At 39.6% G+C, this 12,181-nt stretch overlaps 1 protein-coding gene across 9 annotated transcripts in view; it reads right to left on the bottom strand.

The window, feature by feature from the left end:
* Positions 1–12,181, bottom strand: part of LOC146504921 (uncharacterized) — a 483,966-nt gene that overhangs the window by 276,140 nt on the left and 195,645 nt on the right. Inside the window, exon 5 of one of the 9 annotated variants that reach the window (XM_085183488.1) lies at positions 1,789–5,413. The exons of the other annotated variants lie outside the window; for them this stretch is intronic. The gene's annotated coding sequence lies outside the window, so the exon portion shown is untranslated. Of the gene's footprint in view, positions 1–1,788; positions 5,414–12,181 lie in introns of those variants that run through there. 9 annotated transcript variants of the gene reach the window in all.

The following is a 12,181-nucleotide window of genomic DNA, read 5'->3' as shown; positions in this document are numbered from 1 at the left end:
TAACAGAAGTATGTAAAGCTAATGACAGGACACCTTCACCTGCAAATACAGTAAGTTGTTATTCATTGTCCTGGAACTTGAGCTGAGCAGGAATCCACGGTCTAGATCAACAGGAGAAACCCTGAGCACGGGGCCTATTGGGCGATCGTGGCTCAAGAGCAGTTCGTCTTGTAATCGGAAGGTTGCCGGTTCGAGCCCCGGCTCCAACAGTCTCGGTCGTTGTGTCCTAAGGGCAAGACACTTAACCCGTTGCCTACTGGTGGTGGCGCCAGTGTCCGACAGCCTCGCCTCTGTCAGTGCGCCCCAAGGCAGCTGTGGCTACAATGTAGCTTGCCATCACCAGTGTGTGAATGTAGTGTAAAGCGCTTTGGGGTCCTTAGGGACTAAGTAAAGTGCTGTACAAATACAGGCCATTTACCGATGTTTTTCAATCCAGATGTCAGCCAAAATGAGAGAGAATGTTTTTTGGGGCAGTTTTTGACTTGTTGACTCAATAAGTAAATTTTCATTCAAGTGTGTGAGCATCTGATCCTGGTATCCAGTTCTTGTAATACATCCACAAACCTGCCACTCTTCAGCCATAAGCCTGCTTCAGGCCAACTGTGACATTCCATACTAAAAGAAATGTCAGACGACTACGTACAACGATGCCTGATTGTGGTGTTTACTTTGATTATAAGAAACAAAATAACAAATCGTGTGTAATCACCTGTAGTTTTGAACTTGTAATTTGACAAAATATTTTCCAGACTGGATAATTCATGCAGAAATGCAAAGAGTCAGACGTGCACGGAAGCACAAAGAGACAAAGCGGTCTCAGAGATAGAGCAACTGAGGGTTTGCTCATGGACCTGAAATGACTGGGTACAGTATCACGCCAGAGAGCTCCATTAGAGATAATTGGATGGATTTCATATTAATATATGCTCTGTCATTTAGCATTGCACACAGGCTTAACCTCTGCGAGGGATTTCATCCCCTGCCAAGTCCTGCAATCATACACTTCACACTGATCATAATGGTTGGAATACTGTTCCAAAGCAGGCAGAATGTTAAAGAAGTGTTGGAAAAAAAACTGGAAAAAAGGGAAAAAAACATGTTTATTTTAATACTTTTTGCACTGACTTATTTAATCTTCTAAATGTAATTGCTGCATTGTTGTTACATTTCAAAGACACTGGTGTGCAGGTGGACACATTGACATCTCACTGCTGCTTCTGATCTACAAAGTCATTTTTCCTCTGAAATTTTATTTAACATATATTCTTATATAACATTTATTTAAGTGAATATATGTTATATATGACCTAATAAAGATTAATAACATTATAAGCTGGTATTATTAGCTTTTAACAATTGTTACTTAATATACTGTTTCATAATGTTAATAAAATCTTTGCGGTTCTTATTAGCTTTTTTAAATCAATGTAAAGTTCAGCTAGTCCGCCCATTATGTCTTTGCTAAACTTTGTCGAGCTTAATTTTTTTATTAGGATTGACATGAATTAACAGCTTTTTGCAGCATGCAGATCTAAAGTGGGAACATTGCTTTATTACAGTTAATAAATATTATCTGTTCTGTCACAGCTCCCTCATCTAGAATTTTTTTATGAGAGCTTAAGCAAGTCTAATCATATTATAAATGTTTTTCAGAGTCAGTGTTGGTGCATGAAAATATGTAGGAGAAGGTTTGCATGATGGATGGTCGTGTTGAGAATCTGCAGGATTTTTTTTCGTGTTTTATCTTCTCTTTTTGACCACATCAGTTGATGGTAGTGGATTTGTTGGTTTTGGTCACACACACACACACACACACACACACACACACACACACACACACACACACACACACACACACACACAAAAGTACTGAAAGTGGAAAAGGTTAACTTTAAAATAAAGTCTCATACATTTATTTTGAGCATTGCAAACACATTTTTATTTGAGTGCTCCAAATAGGTAAAAACTTTGTTAATAAAAAATGAATAAATAAATAAATCCAACCCAAATCCTCTCTCTACCTCCAGTCCCAGGTGGATCTGGAAATTAAAAATAATTGACAAAGGACAACAAAACTGAAAAAAAAGAATTTAAAAGATAAATTTAATAATTCAGTAGAATTGTCAAATGCCAGTGTTTTTCTCTGAGTTTAAAGTCAAACATTAACACTTTTGATTTCTTTTCCACATTCACAGTAATCAAAACCAATTCCTATTTCCACTAGAATCCACTAGACGGTTCTTTTGTCACACTGAAATGCCACGCAGTAACAAAACTACCTAAGTGATTATGCAAATGTGGGCTAGTAATTTAAACTGTCTGTGATAAAGATATCTTCCTCCTATGGGCATTTATGAGGAAAAAAAACACACAAAGTTTAAGCCAAGATTTATTTGGGTGGAAAAGAGAATGTTTCTTTGATCATGGCTTGAGTGTCAGGGTTAATTACACAGGTTGCAGAGGCTAATGCTTAATCCTATTTCTAGCCTTTTTAGCATCTACCCTCACCAACAGCAACACCTGCTTAGAACATTTCAACTCAGTGACACCCCACGAAATGTCTCCAGTACACCGGGAAGTCAGCAGTGGCTCTCCCTAAATTGGCAGGGGCAAAAGAGGCCGGAACAGTAATAGGAAGATCCTCTTCAAAAAGCCCCTTCACCTTTTTTTCCCTCTCACTCTCCCTCTTCCTCCTCCTGTTTTGCTCATCAGAGAGAAATCTCTTTCAACTAGCCGAGAAGGTTTTGGACAACTGTGCAGCCTGACATAATTATCAGTGGCTTGGCTTTAATCACACTCTCCTCGGACTCCTCAGCGCACATTATCTGACACCAAACACAGACGCTCTTCTGCCTGAAACAGGCCAATTTAGCCTCCTAATGCCACTCAGAAAGCCAGCCGTCACAGACAACTAGAGATGGACAGAGAAAAAGCGGCAGAAAGTGAGAGTGAGGGAGAGGCGAGGCATAATTATGCACCATATTTTGGCTTTGTTGTTTCCCTCCCCCCCTCCCGTTATGCTTTTTTTTTTATTATTCCTTTACTTTGCACACTTTTAATAAGTCTGAAAAAGTGTCAGTTTGATTCAAGTCTAACAAAGCTGTGGATGATTTATGTCAAAAGGTTGCAGCAGAAAAAAAGGAGTTAGGCAAGATTTGAGAGACAGTTTCAAGGTAGCAAAGCTTCAATTAACCCGAGTTGCCTGTATAGGATATCATTTGAATGACTGCTGAATTAATAAGTGCTTTTTGAAAATCTCTTGAAATGTGTTCTTGAGATACATCAAATGTAATCAAAGGAAATTAAATTCTTGTACCTGGCTTACGATAATTTGAGGTCTTTTCAAATCCATGTTGAAGCTCATCAGAACTTGAGCTTCGTACATGAGCTGGAACCGGCTATAATTGTTGTGGATTTTTGCCTTGTTTTGCTTCACAATTACTTACAAGTCTGTAAGTGGCAATTTGGCGACTCTCAGAACTGTGTTTTGGCTCATGATTTGCATGTAGAAGTGAAAATTAGTGGCCACATCCCCATGAACACTTCCAACCATGATTCTAAAAATAAAAAGGGACCTTCGGCAATGCTTAAACCACAGCTCTAAGAGATGATAATATTTGTTCTGGCTGTCCCTTCTCCATACTCAAATGGGTCAGAGAAAAGAAGGAGTGGGTGGTGGAGTTGTGGGTGGAGTGAAGGGAGATAACTTCAAAGTGATAGAGAGAGAGAAAGATCACAAACAGTAGCACTTGCTAATGTGTTCCCAGGATGCAGCCATTCCAACCAGACCTCTGGACCTTTGATGCCGTCTTTGACAGAACATCCTGCAGAAGAAAAAAATGAGCCATCACGAGCTATCAGCAGGACGCCGCGCTCTCTTTGGGTAATAGGCAGTGAGCCCGGACAGGGTCGTATTGCTCTTCAACCTCTGAGATACTGAGAAGACGCTTTTGCTTGCACGGCAGATTTTACATAATAGCAATGTTGTAAAATAATATCAAAGAGTGGAAATCTGTGATGCGACACACAAGAATGAACAAACAATTTGGTATTGATGAGTGACAATGCCATTAACATGGGAGTATCTTACAAAGAATTACTTTTTGGTGGTTTTCTACCACTCAGCAAATCAGAGCTGCCTCAGGTACACCATGGACAGGTCGGCAGTCTATCAGAGATAATGCACACAGTTTAGAATTGCTAATTAGCATCAAATATACAGAAAGGACCCATACAGGCACAGAGAGAACGTGCAAGAAAAGCCCAAGTGGATTTGAACTGAGACCTTTTTGCTGTGAGGAAGAAATACCACCCACATTAAATAGCATTTCGTTAAATTATTAAATTAATCTTTTATATTTTATTAAAGTACAACAACAGTTAACTTTGGGTTCAGCTTTTATTACAAAGCCATCCCTCCCTAACTCTGAGAAAGTAGGAAAGGTGCAGTCCTGTGAATCCAAAGAGTTGTGTTTTATTTTTACCAAAAAATAAACTGTTTTTTGGTATGTATTTTTTGTCAGAAAAATTATTCAGCAGTACAGCTTTTCAGTTAAAAGCTGGAATTTCTATAAAAGGCTGGATGCTAACAGACCCCAAACCTTGACCCTGCATTGGTTCTGACCTGGTGGATATTGAAAGGGTAAAATAATAATGTTTAAACTCATTTACGGGATTGTGTCCAGTTTCAGCTGTTGCCTAAACTACTTAAACAGATTTTCTTATCCTGTTTCACACTAGTTACTGGGAACATTCCTAAGTACTACTCACACAACACAGAGAAACTGATTAACAATGTGAGTCTATAAGTGGAAGAAAACTGTACATTGACAGACAGTTGGCATTTGGAATTACAAATATGTTTAAGTGTTTTAAAAAAAAGTCAGATGCAAAAACATTTTATTTTAGGATAAACACCCTTAAAGTGATTCACACAATTTCATGAGGAATCTAGAGGACCTAGAGATGCTGCACTTGTTTTAAGTTACCCACAGCAGTACATCTGTAGCTTAGAAAGTGAGGAAGAAAATGTAGGCAAAAGAAAATGCAAGCCATGAAAACAAAGGAAGATGTGCTCATCGAACAAGTGAGAAAGGGTAAGAGATCGTTTTTCCACCCAAATGCAGTGGCAGCAGTGACCGCTCTGCCAGCTTGTGCCACATCAGTTTGAGGAGGTCAAGGCATCCCTTGGCAGGCTGCGTCTGGCCTGGTCTCACCACAAGAGGAGTACTGGTCCAGGGCCAAACCTCCAGGCCTGCCGCCTGCTCTCCCAGTAGAGGAACCCACACTTCACTTGCTTTTCACTGGGGGCAAGTCAGGGAACCGCTGGGGCGTGGGCTTCCAGCTCCAGAGCTGCACCCCTTCAAACCAACAGGAAGTGCAGGAGGTGACCCGGACCAGCTCTAACTGTCAACTAGCCAGCCAGAGCACAGGAAAAAGAGAGGTGACAGAGGCCAGGAGGAGAGAGGAGAGGAGAGGGGAGGAGAAGTCGGCGAGGAGAGGAGAAAGATGACAAGAGGTTAGGTGTGAGCTACCCAGGGAGACGTTTGTCCAGCAGCCTTACAGTATGAAGCAGCTCTACTGAGTCGGATGTTCTTACAGTTATCAGTGCAGCCTGCACTTGAGCACAAAGATACAAGAATTTTCTAAAGATCTACAAGTTAAACATTTAAAACTACATTTACAAAAAATGCTTAAAGTGCCAGTTGTTATTATTCCTGCTTAAATCTACTTAACAAAAGGTATTCCTGCTAACTCCTTGTTTAAAAAAAAAAAGTCACGTCTTCTCTTTTAATATTGTCAATACTGTTCTGGATTGCATTGCACAGAAATATAGTTAGCTTACTCTCTGTGTGCGTCTTGCTAAAGTCACAACACACAGCAGGGCACAATTATTCATGATTCACGGTCAGTATTATGGGACATGCCACTGGATGGCGCTGTTTCTTTTGTGGTACCTCTGAGAGCGCAAACGATGATGGGGATCTGCAGGGACATTCACGGAAGTGCTAGCTTGCATTGGTGTAATGTAGGTGTGCAATGCCATTTTTTGCAGCGTGGTCTGTTTTAAACGCAAGATGTGGAACAGTTAAGGCGACTGACTTCGCCGTTCATCTCAGAAGGATTCTGTCTTCTGCTGGATTAATGCAGTGTGAGTTCACACTTGTATTATAATATCTCCGTGGGTAAGAGGGAAAATGTATCTTTGGTAACTGTTTCAATTTGGCTCCGTATTTTAGCAGGAGAAGCCACTACAGTTATTTTTGCATTGCTAAATTTGTTTTGTTTCTGGATGGGTTTATATCAGTCACAAATTGACGCTAGACATCTTTGAGTTCCAGATGCTGATAAAGTTGGGAAAATAACCTGCAGTAGCAGTGGGTTACCAGTGCACAAAGCTGTTGCTGGATAAGAACTGTCTGTAACGATTTTATTTCCTTATTTTTACAACCTTTTTATTTTCTTCTGAGTGCTTACTTTATCATTCAGATCAAAAGAACCCCAAAGATAATCTGTGTTCTGGGCTGGTTAATTTAGCCAGGCTACAGTTGTGACAATAATGTAGCTAGTACAATAATGTAGCTAGTACAATAATGTAGCTAGTACAATAATGTAGCTAGTAATCAAAGTTTTGTTTATGTCATGGTCTGTTGCTTTTTATCATTATTAATTTTATTTGATGCTTTCTGTACTCCAGTTAAGTCTATACCTCTTTTATTTTGGTCCTCTTTTGTCTCGTGTGCCTTGTTGTTGCTTTGACTTCCTTTGTTAGTGTTTTACTTTGTTTTAGCTGTGTTTTGTTACCCTGGTGTTTCCACCTTCCTTTATTACCTCGTTTGTGTGTATAGTCTTACCCTTTGCTCTTTGTCTAAGTTTCTATTACCAACCCCTGTGGTAGTTGGTGTTAAGCCCTTGCAATATACGTCTTTTAGTTTGAATTCACGAGATACTGGCATATATGCTTGAAACACAAATAATCTAATCATTTAAAGTAAGGCTTCCAGTCCTACCACCTTTATGGGTCCCCTGAATCCTTTTTAGTACATCCAATTGGTTGGTCAACCATAAACAATTTTGGAAGATCGTTGATGTTTCTATAAAAGTTGGTGCCTTCCTCCTGACAACCACAGGAACATACTAGTAACCAAAGCAAATGCAAAATGAAGTGTATAGTCCTTGTGAGTTGGTCATGTAACACACACTTTTCCCTGATGATTGGTCGTTGCCACAGGGGTCACTGACCGGTCTCTGAGGCATTAGCAATCAATTTCATAGCAACTGCCAGTCACCACATGCAACCAGTTGGGGTTGCTTAGCCATTGGTAATTTCCAGATTGTTGCCAACTTGTGTCTAGGCCTGTGTGAATGGTGCTAAGTCTTTGCAGGCAAGAGAGAAGGGAGTCAAGCACGTTCTGCTACTGTATGTATTATGCCATCATATGCCATCATAAAGAAGACCTTTGATTTAATAATCAGGCACCCTTGCTGTCCCCGTCAATATAGCTGTGATATTAGATTAAAGATATTTTGTAAGTGTGGTGCTGCTACATAGTGTTTGTCCACTTTCTGTATTCTCATTGCCAGCTTAGCTGGTGAATATCAGAGTAGTGGTCACTGTTTTATCAGCATTTCTGAATCTCTTGTTCCTGTGAGCTAGTATCCAGTTCCTATGTGTGTAGTCTACATTTTGCATTTTCAAGATGATTATTATTTCATACAAACAAATATTTTATAACAACACATAACTATTAACTAATGTACATTTTACGCCATATATCACGATATGTTATACAAATCCTTTTGACACAAAAACTCATGGTTCTACCCTTATTCTATGATTGTAATCCACACAACGCCTGTCATAGGAAACATCCTCACATGTTTATATCATTTCTGGCCAAGAAATTTTTGTTTGTTTCCTGATGTTCACGTTTCTTCAGATATGGTAGAAACCCAGTTAGCAAACTAGTATCTTTCCAATTTTAACTCTCATTTGGTCTGAAGGAGGCATTTGATGTCCAGTCCTTTATCTGATTATTCAGAATATATTTAATATAGAAATAAGATACATTATTGAAGGATATCTGAGGCTAAATGATCATTGTTGTTAGCACTAAGAACACATATTGTCATACATAATGTAAAAATACAAGCATCATGTAAAGGAACACACTTTATATTGCATGGGATGAAAGAGCTTGAAAAAGAAGTCCGTTAGCGTCAACATTTACGTCTTAATTTTCTGTTGAGATCACTCAGCAGAAGTTATAAATAAAAGAAAGAATATTTTAGGTAATATTACTCATCAGCAAGGACATAAGCTGAACAACAAAGCCTCTTGGTAGCAGGTGCGAATATGTGTGTCTGTGGAGAGCGTTTCACAGGGTGAAAGAGAAAATGTGTGTGTTGCTGTCTGCATAATATGCTTGAGTGTGTTTATTTGTACACCGTGTGCGTAGATGTCCATGAGACGGATGTGCGTGTGAGCGTGCAGCTCCCAGCGCCCGGCGGTGGTGGCCCGTTATTGAGCCTTTGAGAGGCAAAGAGGCTGATAAATTCAAACTCTTTGTGTAATTGTCTTTCGCATCTGAATACAAATCCCCACTGCTTATGATTCATCATATTTATTTTTTTATTTCCTCCGGCAACATCTTTTATTAGTTGTGCACTCAGCGGCGAGATTTAATTTCTGCAGGAGGGGACAACAGCGTCGGCTTGATGATTATTATTGAGAATGTGATACTACAGAGGCTGAAATAAAATCTATAGTGCATTAAAGTGACAGATTAGGAGGGGCGGAGGGTTCATTTACAAGTGTTAAGACATCAGTGGCTAATGCCCTGCAACGCCAAATAGCAATCCACCCTGGTCATTGCTCTGCAGGAGTGTGTTTGAGGAGAACAGCATGAGAGAGTGTATGAAGGGTGTGGGTGCATGCACGCGTGCGTGTGGGTGTGCATCTGTGTGTCTGCTTGCAGAAGGAGTGAGTGTGTATGTTATGCTCAACAGGGAGCCTCTAGTGGAGATATCTGAGCATTGCTTGAAGGAAGGGAGACTGTGCAAGTCACAGAGAGATAAGAGCTGGCCCAAGATCTTAAAATTACTCAACAACATCAAACAGTGGAAATATATCCCCTGCTGCCTAAATACTCGGCTTGTTTTAAGGAAAACATGCTGTTGTGGAATATCAATGACATGATGAGCTTTGGTTGTGTTTTTTTGTTTTTTGTTTTTTGTTTTTTTTTTTTTTGGGGGGGGGGGGGGGGGGGGGGGGGTTCGAGTAACATTTACACATAAGGAGAGTTGACAAATACCAGCAAGGTTTTTAACTATTGTAACTTGGTCCCCAATGATGATTATTGCTGAACATTACAAAACTATAGCAACCACTCAATTTCCTTTATGTCTAAAAACTCCCATTCAATCAGGAAGAAAAAAACAATGCATCACAATTACTTGCTCTAGTCAGACTGTTTATATGTATTTGTAGTTTTTTGTTTGTGTTATATGTTTGCAAGTCACAGTGGTGTGCAGATGACCATATCCATCTCTTTGTGATTTAATTCCTGCTTCCAGAAGGATGATGCAAAATGTTAAAATTGTCAAACAATGGCAAAGTGTTTTTTCAAACATCACATTGGATGAATAAAGAAAATGACAGAGAAAGGAGGACAGATGGAGCAAAGTTCGTGAATCAGGAAGTAAGGGCAGCTGTGAAGAGGAGTGGAATGAGACAGATGAGATGCCTGTGGAGATGTCTAGGAGAGAGGGCAGTGGACTTTTTCACCACAATTTTGAGCTCAGGTGGGAGTATTCATAGACTTATAATGTTTGCAGACAACACTGTAATCTATAGTGAGAGTAGAGAGCATGGATGTGTTTGTGGATGGTAGTCTGGGAAGGTGGAGGGATGCACTAGAGAGAAGAGGAATGAAAGTCAGTACACAGCACATTTATGTGATGGAGAGGGAGACAGGTGGAAAGGCGAATATGTAAGGAGTAGAGAGATTTATTAAAATTTTGCAGAATGGATTGAAAATCAGTACAACAGCAAGACTGCTCAGGTTGAGCCATCTGGAGACAAAGTTAGAGAGGGGAGACCTGTTCAGAGGAGGGGTAGGGGATATACTGGACAAAGGATGGTAAAGATGGAGCTGCCAGGAGCAAAAGAGGAAGACTTCAGAGGAAGTTTGTGGATGTTTTTGAAGGACTACATGCACAGGATGAGATGGAGGTGATCCCTAAAGGGGGCAACCGAAAGAAGAAGAACAACATCACAATGAGTTCACTGTACTCAAATGAATTCGATCATCACCAGATCTCAATCCAATAGAGCAGCATGCCATCTGCAATCGTCCACTTATATATGCAAATGTATCAACGTTTAAATCCACCCAAATTAACTGGGCTCTGAAACCTTTTTTAGAGAAAGTTGGTTTGTTAATTGTTATACTCTGAGAGACTGCTAGCAAAAAAAGTACAAAACACCCAGTAAGCAAATACAAGCTATTGCTGAGACTGAGTATAAGAGGACTGATGTGGACAGAGGTGGCTGGAAAAAATGCTGTGTTTCACTTTTAGCAGCACTGGCTGTCCCAGCTTTTGGCTCTGTCAGTGTGGACAGCCGTGCCAAAACAATCCAGAAACTGTTCCAAAGCTCAGCACTTCTCTACACAGGTAGTACATACGTTATCATGGTGACATCACAACAACTATCACTGCACCTTCATTCAAATGTTGCTGAGATTTAACAGAAATTTACAACATTTTTTGAGCATACACAATAAATGATCACAGTTTAAACACTAATTTTAAGATTAATGAAAGAGGCTGAACCCTATCCCCATGTTTAAATTTGGATTTTTTTTACCCCGACAGTCTTTGAAGACAAATTAAGTGACTTTTCATTTTCTTAATTGCACCAGAAAGTCTTTTGTGATAAAAACCAAAGCAAATGAAACCAAAACTAACTGCCTCCATGCCAAGACAGAATGGACAATGGATACTTTGGACTCCTTGATAACTTTTACCACTTCTGGCATTTTTTTTTATGTCATTTACTGAAATTAATAGCACAGTAACTGTTGCCTTTATGAAGAGTGACCTGCTGAAATCTTCCTGAGACTTCTTTTACTTCTAAATGGAAGATAGAACTATCATCATTTCTACAAAAAAGAAAGAAAAATGTCACTGCAATTCATTCTCAAACATTGGTGTTTGAAGCTGGTTGAGAATGATGACAATGGACAGTCGTGAACCATCTGCATGCGCATCCTCAGTAAATGACTGAATAACAATGGAGACACAAGAAGAGGAAGATGAAATTAGCTCTAATGATATAATGGCTGCTCTCTTTAGAGCTGACATGTTGAGTCACTCTGCGACCGGTCAAGTCGCATCGATTTTCATCAGGGGTAGAAACCTGATCTACACTCGGTCCTCTTTAACCAACTTGTCTCTCTCTCAGATGCCCCCAGATATTTATGTCTACTGTCTGATTCTGCCAAGCGGGGGCTTAATCAGATCCAGAATGAACACCATCAGTATTCAAGCCAGCTGCTGGGAAGAAAAAAGAGATAAAGTGAGCTAAGACACTGAGCAGGAGAGTAGACGAGGACAGAGAGACAAAAAACATGGAGGGCAGAGGCACATGATAAAGCCACAACAGCATGTGTTAGAGCACTGATGAGGGATGAAAAGCCACATGACTTCAAATGGTTTCTGAAAGTGAAAGAAGGTTTTGATAGAAGTGTATTGTGTCACTATAACATTTCTTTGAGTGTCTGGTTACCTGCCGAGGCTTCATCTCTCAAGAAAAAAACAAAAAAAGGGAAAGAGGCAGCTTACCTGGGTCCAGTTACACTAATTACTATTTATTCATCTTAGTTGTTAAGGCCACTTTAAGTGCACATATGATCGTGGAGTGTTTTGCTAATAGTATCAAATAATTTTTCATTTAAAAATCATTTTTTTAGGATAAATATCACATTAAATTTGAAATATACACACATAAGAAAGACTTCCAAATACGATCTCTGATTTTAGTCCCTAATGTTCTTTTCTAAATCAGATGCTTTAAAATAAAAAAAACAACAACTTTGGAGCACAAACAGAGTTCTGACTATCAACAAGGAGTCTTCAGGTGACACAATAAAAGTCAGTCAGTGTGTTTTTCTCTTCT

Source organism: Neolamprologus multifasciatus, chromosome 13, assembly GCF_963576455.1.
Source record: "Neolamprologus multifasciatus chromosome 13, fNeoMul1.2, whole genome shotgun sequence".
NCBI classification, from domain to species: domain Eukaryota; kingdom Metazoa; phylum Chordata; class Actinopteri; order Cichliformes; family Cichlidae; genus Neolamprologus; species Neolamprologus multifasciatus.
This window is presented reverse-complemented; position numbering and strand designations above follow the sequence as displayed.